This window comes from Dunckerocampus dactyliophorus, chromosome 10, assembly GCF_027744805.1.
Source record: "Dunckerocampus dactyliophorus isolate RoL2022-P2 chromosome 10, RoL_Ddac_1.1, whole genome shotgun sequence".
NCBI lineage: Eukaryota > Metazoa > Chordata > Actinopteri > Syngnathiformes > Syngnathidae > Dunckerocampus > Dunckerocampus dactyliophorus.
In genome coordinates, this window is record NC_072828.1 from 16125032 (window position 1) to 16147469 (window position 22438).

Below are 22438 nucleotides of genomic sequence, written 5' to 3' on the forward strand. Positions count from 1 at the left end.
ACATGTCCAAGTCCAATGCCAAGGAGTATAACCACAAAAAACCCCACGAGCAAACCTTCCCCTGACCTCGTTTCCCCTTCTCCCCTCTCTCTGCTTCAACACTAACAAACCTTCTCTTCTCCCAGTCCCTGTTTGCCTTTCATTGCTAAAACAGCTCCCTCCATCCATCCTGCGGGACGGCCACAATGCATGGGCCATGTCCCGTGGCAGCCACAAAGCAGCCCTGAACTAACAATATCACCAAGGCTGCCTGGAAGCCGCCTAGGCCCATTGTGCTCGGTCAGAGGGGAGTTAACACCCATGTCTGAGCCCAATGAATGGCATTATTGTGTCTGAGACATGCAGCGCACCCCCTGGTCCCCCGATCCATGCAGCTCGAACCCAAACCACCACCCCCATCCATGAACTTGCCTCTTGGACACTCCACTCTGCTCTGATGTCCACCTTGAACTTTAATGTTTTACTTTTCTGTTTCAACTGGATGCTAGTTAGCAAGTTTGCTTTTTTTCTTTAGAACCTTTCAGTTTTGGATGAATGTTATGGTGTTGGCATAATTCAGAATATTTGGGGTGGGGGGGCGCTTCCATGGTCCTTTCTCTACCGGGGAACACAATGGGAGCATGAATCTCTTAAGAAACAACCCCCCTCTCCTCTACCGCCAAACTGCTATTATCATATGAAGAGGTTAGCTGGATCTATTTGAATGATGGTAGATGACACAAAAGCTGAGATGTGCTTCTTTGACCAAGTTTCTTTAGACAGTTCCATTCCTTCATACGCTCTTTGGCGTCAACGCAGACTAGTTCGTACCTCAAAATGTTGTTTCTTTGCCATTTTCTGGGATGATCTTTAAAATCTTCTGTTTCATCAACATATTTAACCATAATTAACTGAAAGTGGGGCAATATCCGAACCTTGCTTCCCTAACGTTGGCTTAAAACATCAACCATTGTTGTATGCCTTGTCCTAAGACTATTACTTTTGAATCTGATATCGATGTGGCTCAAAAGTCTGCCATTTGATCAGGCTTTGATTTTATTTTACATGTTCAAACTGGAAGAAGTGGAAAAAAAGTCAGAAAAGAAGGAAAATAGATGCTTGAATTGCAACTTCACAAAAACAATGTGCCTCCACATTGGCCAAAAACCCCCACCTAATTGTAAACCAAGTAGTGTCCAATTTGTTTGTTGAATCAAGAAAATAACTTCTCCAAAATATACACATCTTTTATATACCTATAAGGAACTCCAGGGGAATGCCAACCACAACAGCAAAAAAATTTGACATCCACAAAAAGTTCTGCTCAAAGTTTGTTCCTGTTAGAGGAAGTTTTTTCCTCTGTGGCCAAACTGCTTGCTCATGTGTTTCAGGTGGATCTCGATATATAAAGTATAAGAAGAGTAATGCTAAACCTGCTACATAAAAAAGTGCTTTTTACTTGTGATTATACAGCGTGACTATCCGATGACAGTGATTGGCTTAGATGTGAACTCTTCCTTAGACAAAGTCTTGTTGAAACACAACAAACGTGTTTTCAGTAGTTGTTTAGCAACACGATATGGACAGTAACAAAGTGGATAAGTGGAGTAAGCGGATGGGATCATCATATGGAAATGATGACAAGTGAAAATACCATTGAAAGTAGTTGAAGTACACATTTGTTACATTTTTGTCAAGAAATCTTAGACCTTGTTACATTGTTACAACACCAGCATCATTAAATTTGCGGATGACACTACAGTCATCGGCCTGATCACTGGTGGTGTTGAAACATCATACAGAAGAGAGGTGGCGGACCTCATAGCTTGGTGTCGTGATAACAATCTCCTTCTCAATACAGATAAGACTAAAGAGATGATCATCGACCCAAGAACAAGGGAAAAGGAGCCGCATAGACCCCTGTTTATTGATGAGACTGAGGTGGAGAGGGTGAAAACCTTCAAGTTCCTTGGCACACACATCAGCGAGGACCTCACCTGGTCTCACAACACCCAACAAATTCTGAAGAAGTCCCAAAGGAGACTGTACTTCCTGAGAAGACTAAGGAAATTTGGCATGTCCACCAAAATCCTTAGTTGCTTCTCCAGATGCACTATGGAAAGTGTCCTTACCGCCTCCATTACTGTTTGGTACGGTAACTGTACAACATGTGATAGGAAGGCACTCCAGCGGGTGATCAAGACCTCACAGAACATTGTTGGGGCAGCCCTCCCCTCACTGCAAGACATTTATAAAACTAGAATCCTACGAAGAACACACAACCTCATCAAGGACAGCACACATCCACAACACTCATTATTCACACTCCTACCGTCAGGCAGACGCTACAGGAGTTTGAAGTCCAGGACCACAAGGCTGGCAAACAACTTTTACCCACAGGCCATCAGGCTTCTCAACGAAGCACTCACACACGCCGCACGCAACACACGCACACACTCATAGCACTTTTTTATGTTTCTTATGTTCTTATTCTTTTTCTTGTGTTTTCTTTCTTTTCTTGGGAGAATGAACAGAATAAGAATTTCATTGCATAGTATAACTGCCTGTTTTACTAAGCATATGACAATAAAACTCTTGAATCTTGAATCTTGAATCTTCTGATAAAACTGCACAAAGTGCAGCAATATTGTTGTGGTCTGTATGAAAGGCACAGACTGGTGATGAACGTCAGAGGTACTGCTACGGCTCTGATGTGGCAATTTTGTAGCAGCTCAGTGTGAGAAAGACGAGTGTCTAATAGCAGAGAGTTTGTTTGCTCTACACTGTTAACTGTCAGACCTCCAATCCCTGCGGCCTGCGCTCTGCAAAGTTAGTCGGTTCATATTGCCAGCTGAGAGAAGATGCCAGAATTTTCACCCATGACCTCTCGATGCTGAATTTCTCTTAAAAAAAGTTAACATTAACAATTGTTTCTTTTGTTTGTATGCTGCAGAAAAATGATGCGGAAGAGGAGTGGGTGGAAAGAAGGATGGGAGAATTGCAGGAAGCGGCTGAACCCGGAGCAGGTGAACACAGATGTGGATCGCCATTACTGGTTCTCTAGCTGCCTTCCTCCCGTGGCCCCCGGCAGTTGCGTTCAAGGGTCCCACAAAGCCGGCAGGGGCCAGCCAACATTTGCAGTAGAGTGGGCAGCTGAGGGCCCGGCCTGAGCCAGGAGAGAGGCAGGTGAGGCAGGCGAGCCGGAGCGCCCATCGCCGCCGGCTAGGAGCCTCTGCGCAGTGAAATCAATACGAAGGAGAGAGGCTAGCAGAGGTTGGCCAGAACCGCCTGCGGGCCCCTCTGAGCCCTGGGACTCACCACAATAGTGTTCCCACCTCCATCTCTTTCCAGCTTCCTTCAACAGTTCTGGCACCAGCCCGATCCAGCGCCATCACCGTTGCACCCGCCGCCCCACACAAATCTTTTAGTGTGGGTTCGGCCTTGAGGGAGTTTTGCCAGGAACATTTTGTCAGAGAGTCACAGAGGCGGGACACAAGGGTGGAAGAAAAGAATAAGCAAAGACGTGGGAAAAAAGCTTGATTCTGTTTGAATGAGGATTCACAGGGAAAGAATGATAAACTAGACGATCCATCCAAGCCCAATACACCTTTATCTCACGGGCCTGGATGAAAGGACAACTTTTTCTCCAATCTGTTATATCAGACTTTCTCTTTTTTATTGCTTTATATTTTCTGAGCTGCACTAAGAGCACCCGCCTTCAGAGGATATGGAAGTGCAGTATTGATCCAAAAGGTGGAACGGTGGAAAGGGGGGGGGGGGGCTTTCATGGTTTCCTTTCTCTGGGTGGAAGCAGAACCTGAAGTCCACTACTCAGCGCTGTGTAACACATAATGAGTGGCTGCAAAAGTAAGACTTGCTTTTGCCCTTTTTTTTTTTTTTACTGCAAATTAGCATAATGACGGACTGAAGATGTGACGGACGCTTGGCTTTGGACTTAAAGCATCTGAACACAGAGAGTTCCCACTTTTTGGTGAGTACCTAACCATAACAACTCTTTATTACCTTCGCCAAATTGTTTTCATCTGCATAGGTCTGTTTCTTCCCATTGACATTGTTTTATATGATACATACTCTTTATATGACACGCCAACATTTTAGGAACAGTTGAAAAATTGCAAAAATTTAGATTTTGCATTGTTGGATCTTGAAGAGGTTCTAAGTCGAGCTTCATAATGCAAAAGGAAGAAATGTGACTGAACCAAAAATGTTTTTGAGTAAGCAAATTATTGCAAACAATCATTAAAGTGAAATAGGCATTAAAGTGAAATAGGCTGTTCATCGGCTGATCAAAAGTTTAAGATCACAGCCTTTAAAAGCCAAAATCTTGGCAAAAATTTGGATTCAATGTCATTTTCTGCCCGGGATTCACGCAGTCATGATCTCTTGATGGCAAAGACAAAAAAAAAAAAACGCGATTGATAGATTGAGCTGCATGACCTCAGCACGCCATTGCTGCTGAGGTGGGACGCAGTAAGACAGTCATTTGATCCCGTGGGTTATAGAGCAAAAAAGTGAAGTTGTAGACCAAAAAACATTTTACTGTCCCTGAGCTGGATGATCTGATTGGCTGTCCGTCGAGACGCAGGAAGATCCTTGGCCCAAATGAAGGTTGTTACAGGTGCCGAGTGCAGTCCAATAACCATCAGACGGCATCTGCGAGAGAAGGGTTTTAAGAACAAAAAACTTCTTCAAAGGCCTTCCTCAATGCCACAAAATTGCCCATTTGGAATTTGCACGAGCACACCAAGCATGGCACATTGAAAGGTGGAAGAAAGTTTTTTTCTCTGATGAGAAAAAATTGTATTTGTACTTTATTTATCCCACAGCGGGGTAATTGGCTCAATGTAAAAAATGTAACCTTGACGGTCCTGATGGCTTCCAACATTACTGGCATGACAAGCAGATTCCACCTGAGATGTTTTCTACACGGCACAGTGGAGGGGGTGCCATCATGATCTGGGGTGCTTTTTCCTTCACTGGTGCAATGGAGCGTCAGGTTGTACAGGGTCGTCAAACGGCAGCTGGCTATGTGGAGATGTTGCAGGGAGCATCCCTCATGACTAAAGGCCCTCGTCTGTGTGGTAATGACTGGCTTTTTCAACAGAACAACGCTGTAGTTCACAATGACAAAGGACTTCTTCCAGAGGAACAGCGTCACTCTTTTGGACCATCCAAGCAAGCGCAGTCGTTTTTTGAAAATGTTATTTCTATTTTAGGAGGGTTTTTTTTTTTTTAGGCTATGGTCTTAAATTTTTGATCAGTTGCTGAACAGCCTATTTCAGTTAAATGGTTGTTTGCAACACATCTGGGTTCAAATCTCCATTGGGCATCTCTTTGTGGTGTTTGCATGTTCTCCTTGTGCGTGCGTGGGTTTTCTGCGGGTACTCCGGTTTGCATGTTAGGTTAAATGGCGACTCTAGATTGTCCATAGGTATGAATGTGAGTGTGAATGGTTGTTTGTCTATATGTGCTCTAGATTGGCTGGCGACCAGTCCTGGGTGTACCCCGCCTCTCCCCCGAAGTCAGCTGGGATAGGCTCCAGCACACCCCCGCAACCCTAGTGAGGATAAGCGGCATGGAAAATTGATGGATGGGTTGTTTGCAATAAATTGCTTACTCAAAACATGTTTTGTCTCACTCCCATTCCTTCTTTTTGCATTTTGAAGCTCTACTTAGAACCAACAGTGCAAAATGTAAATTCTTGCAATTTTTCGACTTGTCTGAAAATTTTGATCAGGAGTATGTCCTATTTCCTCAAGTAATGTCCATGTCCCAGTTGTTCAGCAGTTGTCCTCCACTAAAGACAAGTAAATGCCTTTTTTAGACTGTTCCCTTTTTTCGTGTGGAAGTAAAACCAATCTAGTCGTAACTGTTATTAACTTAGTTTAAAGACATGAGAGTTCACACACAGCTGAGTTCATTTGTATTCTGTAGCAGCAACCCCCGAGGCATATACTCTGTCTCTCAGATGAAAACTTGCCACATGTTGTAAACGAGTTCTCTTTGTTAAAGAAAGGTCTTAGGTTATGTAGAAATGGCCATTAGTGTTCCGCTAGACTGTTATGTGGTCGCTCCACTATGTTGTCTGCGTCCGTGTTCATGTTCCATGTTCCGACGACCTTGTTTTGCTTTATTTCTCCAAAATAGTCTTTTTTATTTAATTTGTAGCCTCAGTTTCACTTGACATGAATTGTGATATCCTGGTAAAATATTATTTTAAAAATGATCCTAATAGAGGTCATAGCTAACTTGTCATTTCATTGACTGGCCGAGTGACCAAGCCTTGGCAGAGGTCTTGCGCCCTCCAAATGCTTTTATTGTGTGATAAATTTTGATAGCCATGTTAAATTAGTGAAGGCGTTCTGTATATCTCATAGACGCTGTGTGATCGTGCTGTTGTTATCGTGTGTACCTGTGAACTTGTTAAAGCTCCACTCCCGCCTGCCAATCTCTTGGCATGCCCAGAGACCGGCACTTTCGCTGCTTTCGCCTGCGCCTGGCAGCGGTGGCGCGCTTACAAAATGGCCGATTGCTATCTGCCAGCTGTCTCGCTCAGCCAAGATGGCGCTTGCTCGGGCGGTCTCTTTAAGTGCCCGCTGTTTGCCATCTGCCCTCTTAGTGTTTACGCCTATGCAAATAACCTGTAATTGCATTTGCATGGGCCTTCATTCTCACCCCTTCCTCCCTCCTTTTTCGCCTGTAAATAAAGCCGCTAAATAAAAGCGATTCAAACCAACGCCATGCTGCAAGGCTTCTGATTAAAATACGCAGCAGGGGCAATTAGCGGGTGAATGTCGCCTGCCAGCGTCTTTACATTTTAAGCTCACCTCATTACCTATGCAAATGCCGCTTTCTGGCTTTGGATGCTAGCTGAGAAGCGGAGCGCTGCCGCTGTCACTATCTCCTATCCCATCCAACCCTTGCGCCCCGCCATTTCTGAGACGCCGCCGTTGTTGCTGCATTGTGCCATATGTGACATCTGTGCGGGGCTTCATTACCAGCCTCCGCTGACAGGCGCACTGTAAAGGAAAGAGAGGCCAATACATAATGACCTCATTAGCATGCTCGGCACTCCCTGCTATAGGCCCTGGTGTGCTGCTGCGCCGTGGGACCCAGCAGTGTACGCCCTTCTCACAGCACTCAGCATGCAACATTGTGTTAACACTCCCCCCTACCCCGTACACACACACTAACACACACACAATGCGGCGCTTTATTACGCCTTGTCAAAGCGCAGGGGGATCACGGCTATCCGTACAGAAGCAGCAGGATGCAGGCTGTCCGGTGGCCGACTTGTCGCTGCTTTAGAGCCTTAAAACGTGCTGGTGGGTGCACCCTCCCCTCGCTGCTTTTGTGCCCTGTGTTTATGTTTGTGTGCGATTGCCCATTTCATGGTGAGCCCCTCAGGTATTTGTGGTCGTTTTCACCTGTCAGGGCTAATTAGCAGAAGGAACCTCTCTCTCTTTCTCTCTGTGCCTCATGGAAGTAGGCCATCATCCCCTCTGAAGACTCGCTGCATGTTGCCTGCATGGAGCTGCAATGTCACAACACATAGCAACCTGTTCTTGCAAACATTTTATAGGGCTTTATATGAATTTAGATTTTTATTTGTTATTTTTATTTGATAAAAGGCAAGTCGAGGCAAGGCAAGCTTATTTGTACAATTTGTACACAAGGTAATTCAAAGTGCTTTACAGACAAGGGTAAAATCACGTCATAAAATCATTCTATAAAACATAAAATAATTCTAAAATCACTACATAAAATTCCATAAATCATTCCATGAAACCAAAAAATTAAAATGAATTAAAATTGAAGAGTGCAGATAAAATACTTTCAGTTGTCATATGCACAGTTGAATAGAAGTGTTTTCAGCCTGGATTTGAACATTGCCAAAGTTGAGGATTGTCGCACATCTTCTGCAAGACTGTTCCAGATTTTGGCAGCGTAAAACAGAAACGCATCCAGACAGACATCAGCGCCAGCGTCTGGCGGGAATAGTCTTGACACTACGGTCCAGGCATTGCAGGTTACACGACAGGATATTAGAGCTATCTCAGGTCCTGTTCACACGGTAACACTCCTGGGTTGTTGTTTTCTTTGCAGGTTGAAAAAATATTGCGCACACACAGTGTCGAATGAGTAAATAGTCACATCCACACGGGAACGGATCGCTGGGTAAAAACAATGCAATACATACGGCACGCCCACATACGGCGTTGTAAACAGACACACAAACTGAACCACGTGACACAGCAAAACTATCAACGGTGAAAGAATGCAAGCGCACAAGGTCCATCGTCTTCCGCTTGTCCGGCTTGTCTAGACTGATGATGAAGTGGAATTACTTCTGTGAGTCACCTTGGAGTATTAGAGAAAAAAATATCAGCAGAATGTTCGAAATGTTCAGATATTATGTTGGCTTTTAAGCAATAGTACGCTTCTGGTCAGATGACAGCAACGGGGCAACAAAGTCTCGTTTTCAGAAAGTAGCGTTTTGCTTGTCCACACGGCAGCGGCAAGGTGGAGTTACCAGATTTTCCCACTCTGGAAGCCGTTTTCTTAAAATACAGGGCACTCAGAACGCCGTTGCCGTTTGGAAGAAAGGCGGAAAAGATAAAACACCGTTTCAACCTGCACGTTGACCTAGTGGTTAGCATGTTGGCCACACAGTCAGGAGATCTGAAACATCTGGCTTCGTACTCCTTCCGCGCATTCCAAAAATATGCATGTAAGGTTAATTGGAGACTCTAAATTGTATGAGGTATGAATGTGAGTGTGAATGGTTGTTTGTATATATGTGCTGGCGACTAGTCCAGGGTGTACACCGCTTCTCGGCCAAGTCAGCTGGGTAGGCTCCAGCATACCCCCGCGACCCTAGTGAGAACAAGCGGCATAGAAAATGAATGACCTTTATTCACTCCATTCCGTGTCGATAGTATTTATACAGAACAGGACAACAATGCAAAAACATGAAAGCTGTGCCTTAATTTGCGCACTTCCGTACTTTTTGAGTGAATAAATGCGCTCGCTTTGAGAAGTACGGCAAAATGCAGTGTGGTGTCAGTATGCTGCACTCAAGACAGTCAAAATGGTGAGTGAACAGTGCTGGACACTTACCACCCTCAATAGTCGCCATGTTGGCTGTGGAGCAGAAGGGTGTGGACTACCAAACCTTTCCAAAGTTGAAATAATGGCGAAAATGCAATATTTTATTACTGTAATATCTAGATGTGGGAGGAGAAAGGCTGACAGATATTTCATCAGGCAGTCCACATGTTGGGGACGATGCTCCTTTGAGTGGTTGCAAGACGCCATTGAACGAAAGAAAAAGAAGCCTGTAAGTATTATTGACAAAGATGGCGATGACGAGCAATGAGGGAGAAGAGATACACATGTATGACACCTTCATACTTTGCTGCGAATTATTTCTTGAAGTCAATAGTGTTTCTCACCTTCTTTATCAAAATGCTGGCATTTGCAACTTTCCTTGGCTCCATTGTGGGTTATTTTGCAGCCGTGATCAAAAGAAAAGTAGAGATTTGTGGCATAACTGTGTTAGTCATCAAAGAGCTACAGAGTCAACCGTTGCTGACATCATACACAGGCAACAAAGCTGGGGGACCGGGACTTCCATTTCCGGTCTTCATTTTGAAAGCACGCTAACCTAACATTTTGTAATAAAGATACATTACAAACACAGTTGGACTCACGCAGCGTATTAATAACATGACAAGATGCACGCCATGTTGTACGACAACCGAAAAAGTACACGCAAACCTAGGCAAAATCTTTGCGTACATGTTTGACATAAAACGTGCTAGAACGGGTGTACGCTAACTGTGGTTCCACTGTACTTAGTACTGTACTTATTGAAATGTACAGACAAGGATAAGAGATAAAAACAAAAGAATGCAATGAAGTGAATAATGGTAATGGTAATAATGGCAAATGATTTGTTTGGTTTGAAACAAACAAAAACAAACCTCACCACAAACATCTTTACTGTTCTGTCTTCTTATGCGTCTTTAGCATATTAACACCAGTGCCATACTGTGCAGTATGTTTTATAAAGCAGCAAACTGAGTACAACCACGTTTATTAATTCTAATCCACTGATCTATCTATATTTTCTTTCACACTTAGGAAATAAAGCAAAGTGAAAACACACCCCAGCCACCACAACCACCCACACCATCTCAGAAAGCTTTCATGTTAATAAACACTGCTGCATACAGCTAGGTGGACAGTGCACTAGAGCTTGCAACATGTGTGCATATGAAAGACTAGTATGATTAAATCCACATACTGTGTACGCTCTTCAGTAGACTAGAATCCATTCCCATAGGACAGTATGGAAATGCTCCGGGCTCTAGGTGTCACTATCAAAAAACCTTTCCTAACTACGGTATAGAAGCAATGTAACATTTGAACTGTCATACAAGTGTAAAAATGAGTTAACCACTGCATCGCAAGGAACTGCACACTTAGTGACAAGCGTGCAGAGCAGTCTTCACTTTGTAGGCATTGCACTGAGCAGCCAGGACAGAGACATGTCTTCTAAACAATCAAGTTTCAATTTTGCATAACATACCAAGCCATGCCCAGTTACTGTATGTCCTAAACAAGCAGTTGCCTTAAACTTTCTGGTGTACTTTCTGTTCTTACTGTATGTACATTCTGGTCTGTTCTTATTATGATTATTGTACTTATCATCCAGGGCATACACGTGTACCGCAATTTGGAGGTTTCACATAATGGAAAATATAGTGGTTCTGTCGCACTCTACAGCATGTCTACCACCTTTTGTTTTTTGGGAGTATGTTGCGGCAGTATTCGCCTTTGTTTTAGGGTTGGAAAGGTTTTAAATCATTCTGTCAAATATGGACCGTGTGCCAACACTTCCTATCATAACTTATGTTCAATTATAGTTATGTATCTTTTGAAAAAAAAATTGAATTTTGAGAGAGGGTTTATTTATGGTCCAGACCCTTTCAACTTGTCTTATTCAGATTGAATGCAGCTTTTTATTTGCTTAGCTATTGATTGTGTGTGTGTGTTTGTGTGTTGCACTGATGTAATACTTGCTGAAAGCATTTACAGCCATCGCTCAATTCTTTTCTGGCCCATTCCACTTGTCTTGCTCTGGTTCTTGTGAGCTAGCCAAGGAGCCCACTCAAAATTTGTCTTGTTGGGCACATTGTATATGTGCTATTATACTTATATAATCTTGCAAATACAATAGTTTCTTTAAGCCATTAATACAAATGAAGCGATGACAAACAGAGGTTTTAAGTTTAAATGTTGTTGAGGCAACTGTATTAATTTAATTGAGGAAGCGTCTCCTGTTGCTACAACTCCAGAGCCAACCTGAAGTCTGATTACAGCCGTGAGGGAGGGGGAGTGTTTGACGGTGGGGGTACATTGCTCCGAGTCAGTGATTATGTCATCGCAACAGGCTGCAAACGCTCCGCCTGGCCAGACAGCACTGAGGGCAGAATTATGAAGCCCGAGTGGAATGGAGGCTGCATGGGGAGAAAAAAAAAGGAAATGAAAATGGAGTAGTGCTGTATGTGTGATTAAACTGCCTGCTTGCACTGAAGTGAAAGGCCATGCTGCTCTACACAGACATGACCGTAATGAAACTGTGGAGTCTGAGGGGCTTGGTGCCCCCCCGTGTATGATGTATGGTATGTATAGCGCTCATGGTCTCATGACAGCTTAGTAAGGTTTTGTGCTGAAAGTAATGCACAGAAATTAAGATGATACATTTTTTGAATTGAATTTTCAGAAAAAAAGATGCTTTAGCCCTTTATTATTACTGACATTCTTTAGGGCAATAGAACCATGTCATTTCTTGCAGCCAATTATAGCCCAATTAAACATTACATATTATGAAAATCATATACAGTATATTAGACTGGTATTTTCTGTGGTATAATATGAAATAATATGATATGATATGATATATAATGAGTTTTATTTTTAAAGTTACTAAAGAAAAAAAGTGCTGCATATAGTGTAATGTACTACAAATAAAAATGTCGTATTTTTTCCTTTTTTTTTTTAAACTGATGCTGCAGAATGTTCATTTTTCTTCAACACTTCACTGTGCGTAGCTTGAAACATTTGACATTGATATTTTCTAGTCAATGGGCTCCACACTAAATATTGTACAGTTTGATAATAATCATAATAATCATTATTATTATTAACGTTAACATTTACGTAATTACAAATATTATACAATTATATATGTTATTATATATATGGGCACACGTGTGGCTACACAGAGATTAAGTTACACTAGTTCTACGTAAATTAATCCATAATCTTGATTGATTTATTAACATTCATTTTTATAAGATGCTGTAACATACACACACCATTCAGCACATGATGTACATCTTATGAGCTCCAATACAAACACTTTGTCACAAACTGTTATTATTTACAAAGCTAATGATGCTTAATTTTGATGTTGTCAGAGAGTATGCCTTTCACGATATTGTGGTGGAGGTAGTGACAAGAAATTGCACTGCATCATAATTTAAGGTATCTTTTTTGGCTAAATGAGCAGTGATTGTTTGTATGATGTCTGACATCAAAAAGCTAAACAAAATAAGGTGCCGAGTGTAATTTTGCCAAACAGAAAAGTGTTGCGGTCCAACTGCAGAGACTTCATGTCGGCCATCAAGCGTGGAAACGGGCTGAGTGATGATGACGATTATGATGAAGGGGGTGTCGTGCCGTGGAGGAAGTTGCACATATTATGTGGCTAGACGGCCCAGCTGCACTGATGTCCATTCAGAAACAGGTTAGGACTGACATGAGGGGTCAAGGTCAGGGGTACGGTGGGGGCAGGAGGGCTGTCTATATGTGTGTGTGCGTGTGCATCCCCCAGCTGGCCGACTCTCTGGAAGCTGCCTCTGTGTTTGCTTATTTTATAAGCTGCTTCTTATTGCTTCGCTCCACGGACAACTTGACGCAAGGGAGAAAGGGAGAGTGGATTTGGGGGTGGTGGGGGTGCTCCAGCCAGCGAGCCAGCCACCCACCCAGCCTCTGGCCCATCTCCAGGAGAGCTAGAAATCAGTAGCCCACTGTCCTGGTCAAACAACCCACCCCCTTACCCTTCCAGCCCCACAGAGTGAAACCCAGTCAGACACTTTGACAGCCCCCCTACCTCCACCCACGTCTGTCTCAGTCTGCTGCTTCCTGTAATTTAACATGTCAGCTCAGGTTCATCTTGTGTGCACCCCAAGTAGGTAGCTTGTGTACCTTTTATACTACTTTAGCTGCAGCATTGCATATAGAATTGTGTAAAAGTCACCTTTTGACATAGTAAGACAGCAAATAATAGGAAAGAAGTGATTAACAGATGAGCGGTGCTGTAGTATGTCTATTTAGGTTTGTGCTTCCTGCACGGCCGTAAGACCATGCTGATGTGCATTTTGTTTGCTCTGTGTTGTATTCTGGTGGTTTGTCACTGTATACATACTGTAATTACACGTGGAGGGTTAATTTCAGAGAACATCATTAAAGAACCGATATTGTAAAATCAAGCTAAACATCAATATTGCACAAAATAAATAAGGCAACAAAAGCAGACATTTCACTTGCACAGTGTATCTGCATTTTAGCACAAACAGGGGAAAGGAGAGGTAAAAGAACATGACAAATGTATAAAAAATAAAAAAAATTATCATCAATATTAAGGCTGTACAAAATAAATAACTGCATGAGAAAAAAAAAATATCTCAACTGTGCATATGCCCACACCTTACATCACACATCACACACTGGGCTTGCCATTCATTCATATACCCGATGTATTAAAGGAACTGTATGCAACTAACTCCTAATTACATTTTCTGAAACCAAAAAGCATAGGAACACCACCAGCATTGCATATGTTTCCAATAGTGGTTTAAAAGAACAAACTGTGCAAAAAAGTCAATATTTTTCACAATCCTAAGTTAAATGCATAAACATTTTCGTACATTTTCATTCGGGCCGAATAAAATACCGTAACTAGCCTTCATGGCTGTCACTCACGGCTGTCTCATATTCACGTGCATGTCAGTGGAGCTTAGACACACACACCACAGCAGGCTCAGAGAGGCAACCAACAACCACATTCATGCTGTTGTTATGATTGTCTACACATTCAATGATAGCTAACATTAGTTGCTAAACTTTGCCAGATCGCAATCATTCGCTGACAACAAAAATAAGGAGACATATGGAGGAACCCGCTGCGTATGGTACCTTTAAAATGCACACTTTAGATACCTATACGCTTTGCCATCTTACCCCCAAATGACCCATTTTGGATGGTGACCTACTAAGTTGAGAATCACTGCTTTAAAAGGTTAATGGTGTGGAAATCCTAATGCAATGTTCTATCTGCAAACCTCTGTGTGGGGAAAACAATTCAGTTCCGTCTTTTAACTGTGACCATGTGGTGCTGACACAAATATTAAAAGTCCTTTTCTTTTAAAAGGAGGGACTGCAGTATATGCAAGGAAAGCGGAAAAAATATGGAGGACGGGAGGAACGCTCCCATTCTTCATCTAGGGGGTGGGCGGGACTTCTGCTTCATTAGAGCGTCTGAAAGAAGGAAGCGCTCTCTCATCACCTCAATAGACGACGCCCCCTTTTCTCCTCAACATAGCCTGGAGGGAGGAGGTGGGGGTTGAGGGGAATGCTCCACCACAAAACCAACCTCGCATCAACACCAAACCCCCCCCTTCCCAACCTCCTCCAGCTCCTCATCGTCTCAGCTCTCATGTTGAAATCAAGCTTAGTGATGGCAGTTTTTGTGACCACCTCCCCCATCGCCCAAAACCCCTCCCCTGCTTATTCACTCACCTTGTTCACACACACACACACACCAGCCACCCACTGCTTAAATCCCTATCAGCATGTCAACTTAAATGTCTTCCCAGCTGGGGTTGACACACATGCGTGCACACACATGCACGTGCACGGCACACACAATCTTTTGCTAGCTGCCGGGCTTCAGCCTTCCTCCCCACTGACCCTTTCCACCTCACGTTTTGCTCTCTTATCCCCTTGCACCGCTCTCCTCCTGACTATATCTGCACCCACTCGCCTCCCTCTGTTGCCTACTACTGCTTTTATTATTATATTATTACACATTTTTTTGTAACGCGCTTTCATCAAACACCACTCTACACCTCGGGCAATGCTTGCTAGCTCAGCCTTTACATCTGTGTGATTAAAAAGTTGCAGGAATCCCATCCTCCAAATTTGTCACGGCAACAGCTCTGGTCAGTTTATCTGCTAATAAAATCAGCAGCTGAAATATTTGTGGTATGAAATAAGGTTCCATATTTTTTTTGTATTTTTGATCTACTACTACCACATAATGTAGCAAAAATGTGCTCCATTGAATATATCACCTTAAAGCAATACTAAGGAACAATTCCTGCTTTTCCCTCCTCTCTAGCGCCCCCTATAGTTCTGAAATGTAATTGACTTTTAATAACATTTTCAACAACAGTATGTCGAATAGCTAATAGTTATTCAACTGCAGAGAGCACTGTGCATTTACATGTCACCCAATTGTTTTTTTTGTGTAACTGCCTCAAATGAGCAGTTTCTATTTGTGTGTCCTTTTATTCTGGATCCCAATTAATAATGCAGTCTGAGTATTGGTGGAACTACTAGTTGAATACTGTAGTTCCACTACTTGTGGTATGTCTGATCAGGTTGTCACTTGCTGCATGGCTGTAACACCATGCTGACGTGTATTTTGTTTGTTGTACATTAAATGAATTAAGTTATTTTTCAATAGTCTTTTTTTAACCAAGATTTTAGTCAGGGGAGAATGTCAGCATGTAACTATTGATAGTGATAAATATGCAGACAAACAAAGACAAGGTCAGATGCTCATGAAGGCACATGCTAAACAGTTCTATGTTGTAATATCAGGTCTTTAAAAATATTGATGATTGTATTGTGAGACAAAGTCTGTACAGTACAAAGACAACACAGAGGTGTCCTGGCTGGACTGTCAATATTATACAAACAGAAAGTCAGTGTACCCTTAGCATGATGACTAGCATGACGACTTACAATTGTTAACTATTGTTGCTTTAAAAATATTGCTTTCTGTCTCTTTCCACATGACATACCTTTTACCTTTTGCCCCGTGCAAAACCACACTTTTGCTAAATCCATCCATTCAGTTGTTACTATTTTTTGGGGGTGTCAATGTCTAGTACAGTGCATTCTCAGCAGTGGCTGTGTAGCAACTATCCGTATGCAAATGTAATCAGATTTGTCACATTTCACTGTCAGCGTGCTGGCAAACTCACCAGTGACGCACATGGCAATGCTGCAGCCGCTCTCCTGAATAAACCCTATGTCTGTGCTTTGATGTGCACATGTGCATTGAGGCACACAAGCCCTTCATTTTGCTTTATTTTTTTCATCAGGCACACAGAGGACAGCACAGGGATGGTGAACGGGGGTCCTTGCTGAATGCACGTGGCGAGATGGGAGGAGAGCAGGAATACGAGAAACACGGTGTGTGTGCGCACCTACGATCACTTCGACACAATTATGCTAACACATGCACGCACACGCACACATGCACACACGCACACACGCCTGCGCAATTCTTTTCGGCTCGTCTTCATCTGAACTTGACTGTTTGTGCAAGTTCATTGTTATTCATTTGACTGTCGTCCTGTGAGCCCTGTGAGACTCCTGTAGTCTGGGATTCCCAGGCAAGACACACACACACACACACACACACACACACACACACACACCCATTGTTTCAGCAGCAGAATATCTATTTAATGTATGTGTGCTCCATCCAAGGCTTACTTGTGTTGTGATGGCGAGTGCAGCTGTTTGGGCCTCATGCATGTGTACATGTACATTAACTCTCAAGGTGAGTTTAAATGATAACATTTTGGTCACACTTTACAATAAGGTACACAAAAATACAGTAGTTACTGAGGAACTAATGCAGAACTAATGAAGAACTGATGAGGAACTAATGACGAAGGCACATAAAATTAGACTAGTTACTGAGGAATTAATGAAGAACTAATGAAGAACTAAGGAGTAGAGTAGTTACTGAGGGACTAAGGCACATACATTTTAAGTAGTTATTGAGGAACTAATGAGTAACTAATGAGTAGTGGTTAGGGTTAGGTAGGTTTGTTCCTCATTAACTACTGTAATTTGGGGTACCTTATTGTAAAGTGTGACCCATAATTTCCTCAAACAGTTGCCTCCACTCTAATAGACGTCATGCCTCAAGTATAAAAAATAAGCACCTATACCCAATAGATGACTTTCCAAATGAAAAAGTGCGGTAACTACAGCTTCTTTTACACACATGGACGTGCGTTCAAAATAGGGTTGTAAGAGTTTTTTGGCCATTTTTCGTGAAAAAAGAACTGAGCTTGTTTTTGTTAAAATGCAACTTAAGACCTGGAAACAAGCAATATTTTAAATCTGTTCCATTCTTCTTCCACAAGACGAGTCCATAAAGAGGCGTTTTAAGACAAACAAGCTTGAAATGCCCCAAGCTCTCTTCCACTTCTCTACACCCCTATTTGAGTGGGTGGTTCCCATAGCAATGTGGTGTGGCGCTCCATTGGGAGGCCTCTAATGTTCAAGTCACGGTCACTTATGGTAGGAGAGACAGTTGCACGATGGAGCCCGAGAAGTCTGATCTAATGATGGATGTCGTATGGGGGCACTCACACCTAGCAATCAGTGCTGTGCTTGGGCACACACCTGGAAGAGGCGCAATTGTTCATGCATGAGCACAGGCGAGCCATATAATGAATGTGATCATTCCTCCTGCCAGTTATTAATGATAACCACCATCTTACATAGTACATAGAAATACTTGACAAAATCCACAAAGTCAAAGCATACGTATGTCACTCTTGCTCACAAATGGACACATACATGGCACACACACACACAACATAGACATGTTATATAATTACTGTAATGTGGTTGCTGCACTCTATAGTTATTGCTTATAACCGCCACCTTTCACCTTGCTTTTGTTCCTCAAAGCATGCAACTTGTCAGTGTTGTGGTGTTGTGTGTTGCCAGTATTACTGCTACTACTGCTAATAGTACTACTGCAGCAACAACAACTGCAGAGTAGTGCGCAGAAAACACGACATCGCATGGGCTGCCATTTGTTTGGGGAAGTAAGCGTTCCTCAGTTTGTGTTCTCCTTGGCGCTCTTTGTCATTCTCCTGGCGCTCCTTGGCTTGGAGCATTCGTGGCTATTTTAAGGATTTTGTGCAACCGGAGTCATCAGTTGCTGAACCAAATCATTTTGCGAGGTAGATTAAGAAGGAAGAAAGTATGCTAACTCATGCTAACTGTTTTTCTCTCTTTAGAATGCACAGAAAAGGGAAAGACGTGTGCTCATGTTTCACATAAGGATTGTAGATGATGGGCAAAAGTCCCAAAATTGCTGTTTTCCTTAAAGTACATGTTGTGCGCGGGCCGTAGTCCATTATATTTTTAGACTTTGATACGGGACAATTAAAAATGGATGGCGGGCCGCATGTGGCCCGTGGGCCATATTTTGGTCACCCCTGCTGTAGTGCGAGTGAGTGCGGCCCAGCAGGGGAGGGAGATGGAATTACAAGACACAGATCTGTCGCTGTTGAAATGGTCCAGTGTGCCGTAATTGTACACTTTGTTGGAGAAGAAGTGTTTAAAAAAACACAAAGGCTGCAACAGCGCTGTGGTCCACCGCTGTTCTTTTGGTTGACATACTTGTGCATGCCTCCACCTAACATGCATCCCATGCATGCATGTCTTCTGTTTTTGCCATTTACATGCAACCAACAACTGCATCATTTGCTGTTTCATACTCCAACAAATGCCTTCAGTGACACCCTTTTTGATCTATTTTCAGTTAAAAATCACATTACCGTCGCTTTTACTCATACCTATCTATTCACAAGTCACTTGCAGGCACTAACTCACTGACATTACTATTTCTTATAGCGCAACATAGCTCCTCTACATTGTTGACAAGCCATTTGCACCCAACTGGAGTTATTTTTCTGTTTCGGAGGTCACACAAGGGCCATGTCTTTCATTTTCAACCGCCTTGTGTCTTTTTCACACAACGCCACACCTTATATCACACACAGTATTTGTCACCACATACACTGTGTGTATACGTCTGATACAAGATGTGTACTGTCAGAGCTATTAAAGTACCGTCTAACTGCATCATTGCATTCAAGCGTCACCCCACAACACACACATGAAACGCTTCTCATAGGAGGTCAGACATAGGACACAACATTAGGTACACCTGCTGGAATACACTCAGCTAATATACCGTACACGTACATAGTCACTTGGCTAGCGAGTGTATGAGCCTCTTTCCTCTCAGTCAGTCTTTAGGCGGTGGTATAATTAGTATGCAGGAGGGAAGCAGTCAGCTCTGAGAAGCTACTAGAGTGCCAGACTGAGAACTTGAGTGGGGTGGGGTGTGGGGGTGCCCCCCCTTTATTGGCTGCTTCTGCACCCAAACCTCAATGGGACGTCAGGCGGGGGACAGCATAGCCTGAATGGCTTGCTGAGTTGAGAGCCCACCCCCTCCCCCTGAAAAAATCTGCTCCCCTCGCGCCTCAGACCCATTGAAGGGGTCCCAGACACCCTCCTCGTCAGCCTCTGCACTCTGCATAAATTACAGCCAAAAAATCCCCAGTGTCCCGTCTCACCCAACCAATACACACACCTCCCTAAGTGACTGTATTCCAAGCAAAACAGCCCTTATTTTGTCCCCCAAAGGACCCCCTCTCCTCAAATCCTGCACATTTCCTCCTCCTCATTTTCACCTCTAAATCTCTCCCACTCAGGCTCTTTTATATTCCTCACATTCCCTCTCCCATATTCGCTCTTCCTCCTCCTCCTATTCAGCCAGGATACTGTTTACATCTGTTTTCTAATCACCACCAGAGCCTCTCTAGACCTCACAGATGTTGTAATAATGCAGAGGGATTAGCAGGTTTAACACCGAGGCTTATTTAGGGAGAGTTTCTTCCCCTCCTGGGCGAATCCCGCCTCTTCCTCTCGTCTTTGACCTCTTCTTCCTTTTCTATATTCTGTGCTGAAGATCCCGCATCATGCAGAAGACCCGGCATTTATCTACATTGGCCTTTTACACAGAACCCAGCCAATGTGCATAAAGCAGTGCATCATGCAGCAATCAGATCTTTTCATTTGCTAGTGCTAGCTATCTTGTGTGACAAGTCCAATACTTGTTAGTTACAATTAGCCTTCCTAATATTTTTTTCTAAGATTTTTTTAATGTATTTAATTTTCAATGGTTTAAACAGTCCCCCCCAAACCAAATAAATAGTTCAACAATTTTTGTCAATAGTTTCCATTATTTTAAATGCATGTTAAATACACTGACATGGCCAAATATATTTCTTATTATTTATGTTTTTATTATAGACAGTTCATAAGAACATGGCCTTCGCTTCATTTTTAAATTTTTTTTTTTAACCTTAGATAGTTTGTAAGGACATGGCCTTAAAAAGCTTTATTTCAGTTATTTTGTTGTACATTTAGACATGTCCTTAGACATTTTATTTTACTCCACTTTTTAAAATTTTAGATGTTTTTTATTGTATTTTTTTTTTAATCTTATTCTATTTTGAATAGTTAGTTCCTGGTAATATTGTTTCTGGAAAGTTATTTAAGTTAATTTGAATATTTTCTTATGAATATTGTTTTGGAATGTTTTATAATATGTTATTTTAAATAACTTATATGATGACGCATCCATTTCTTCCTTGCTGTTGGGTATGTTGCCATACATGCAGCAGGCATCGTTTCTCGCTATGGTAACACCCCTTTGCTCTAAAATAAAATTTAATTAGACAGTCCTCCACGACTCAGCATCACGCCGTCCTGTTTTATGACCAGGCAGATCTAGCGTATGCGTGTGTGTGTGTGTGTGTGTGTGTTTGGGGGTCAATCTATTTCTGTCTGGAAGCTAATCCCAAAGGTGATATTAGTCTGGTGCAGGGGCAAACACACCACCCCCTTACTCTTCTACATATTTGTGTGTGTGTGCGTGTGTTGGTGCTAAGCTGCAGGCGTTAGGGTCAACCCGGAAGCCCAGACAGACTCTATCTTGACCTCTGACCCATCACTGTCTGCTAGCTGTGGTTGGGAATGGTGGGGTGGGGGTCACACACGCCATTAATGCAGACAGCTGATAGACACACAAACAAACACACATACATGGACATACGTTGAAGCCCCCGTCTCTTTCTGATGTGCATCCTTATTGGGCGTGTGTGTGGAGCGTTTCCTTCCATAACTCACCCGTGCATCACAAATTGATTATGACTGAAATCACCAGCATTTTGTTATTTTTAACTCAAATCCCACCTTGTTATATGCCTCCACAGATTGAAGTCCCACCATGATGATGGAAAGCAACCGCCACTGCAACAAAGTGTTATTTTTGTTGTTATTTTTAGGTTTGCCCACACATTTGGAAGACACCAGCTGGAAAACACACCATCCTTTCATGGATTTTTGGATGTGAGCAGGTAAGTTGGAGCAGCTTCCAAAAGGTGTGTTTAGGGACATTTTAAAGATCTATGAAGTGTAGAAAGAACCCTTTAAGGAAGATTTCCTATAAATGTAGCACTCAAAAAGTACAAATAAATATACACAACTGCTATAATATCGACACACATACAAACTCATGATAAAGAACACAACAGACATGAATTGACTATAACAAACATGGTTCACCAGACTGTGACTCTACACATTTATCAAACCGTTTTTTTAAATATGATACGTACATCATAGTAATGCCATTATATTTCTTCATTATTTAATCATCTCTGTCCAATAAAAAGCATATATTACATTTTTTTTAAACCCCAAAAATCAAGAACATTTATTTTTTAAATAAAAAACTAACTTTCATAAAAATATTTTGAGATATCTGCATTTACTTTTTTATTAGAGACATTTTTGGGGGTTTGTTTTATTTTTAAAAATGTGTTTGAATTTTTTTTTTCATCAGAAACATTTTATTTTGTTATTAAAACAAGCGTTGATACAAGATTTTCATTTTATGCATTGGACTGCAAGTGTTCCTTATTAATCACGAAAACTAAAGAAGACAGTCTTTTTGTTTTTCTAATAATAATAATAATAATAATAATAAAATTATTACACCATTATTTCACTCTATTGCCCCCCCCAAATTTTCCAACATTATGTATAAAAGTACTTCATTTCAGATTGGATTAATTGAATAACTCTTGCCGTTGCACTGTTTTATATATAATTTATTGTACAAAAAAAAGGATTGCAAAATGTGTGTGATATCAATAAATGCCTGAATTTAAAACCTGCTTTTTTTCTT

The 22438-nt window shown here is 42.1% G+C and overlaps 1 long non-coding RNA gene across 4 annotated transcripts in view; it reads left to right on the forward strand.

Moving 5' to 3' along the window:
* Positions 1 to 22438, forward strand: part of LOC129188543 (uncharacterized) — a 48757-nt gene that overhangs the window by 20524 nt on the left and 5795 nt on the right. For 2 of the 4 annotated variants that reach the window (XR_008572661.1, XR_008572659.1), the window contains exons 3-5: positions 2933 to 3970; positions 16464 to 16554; positions 21462 to 22430. This is a non-coding gene — a long non-coding RNA (uncharacterized LOC129188543). Of the gene's footprint in view, positions 1 to 2932; positions 3971 to 16463; positions 16555 to 21461; positions 22431 to 22438 lie in introns of those variants that run through there. The other 2 variants (XR_008572660.1, XR_008572662.1) reach the window with 1 other exon arrangement.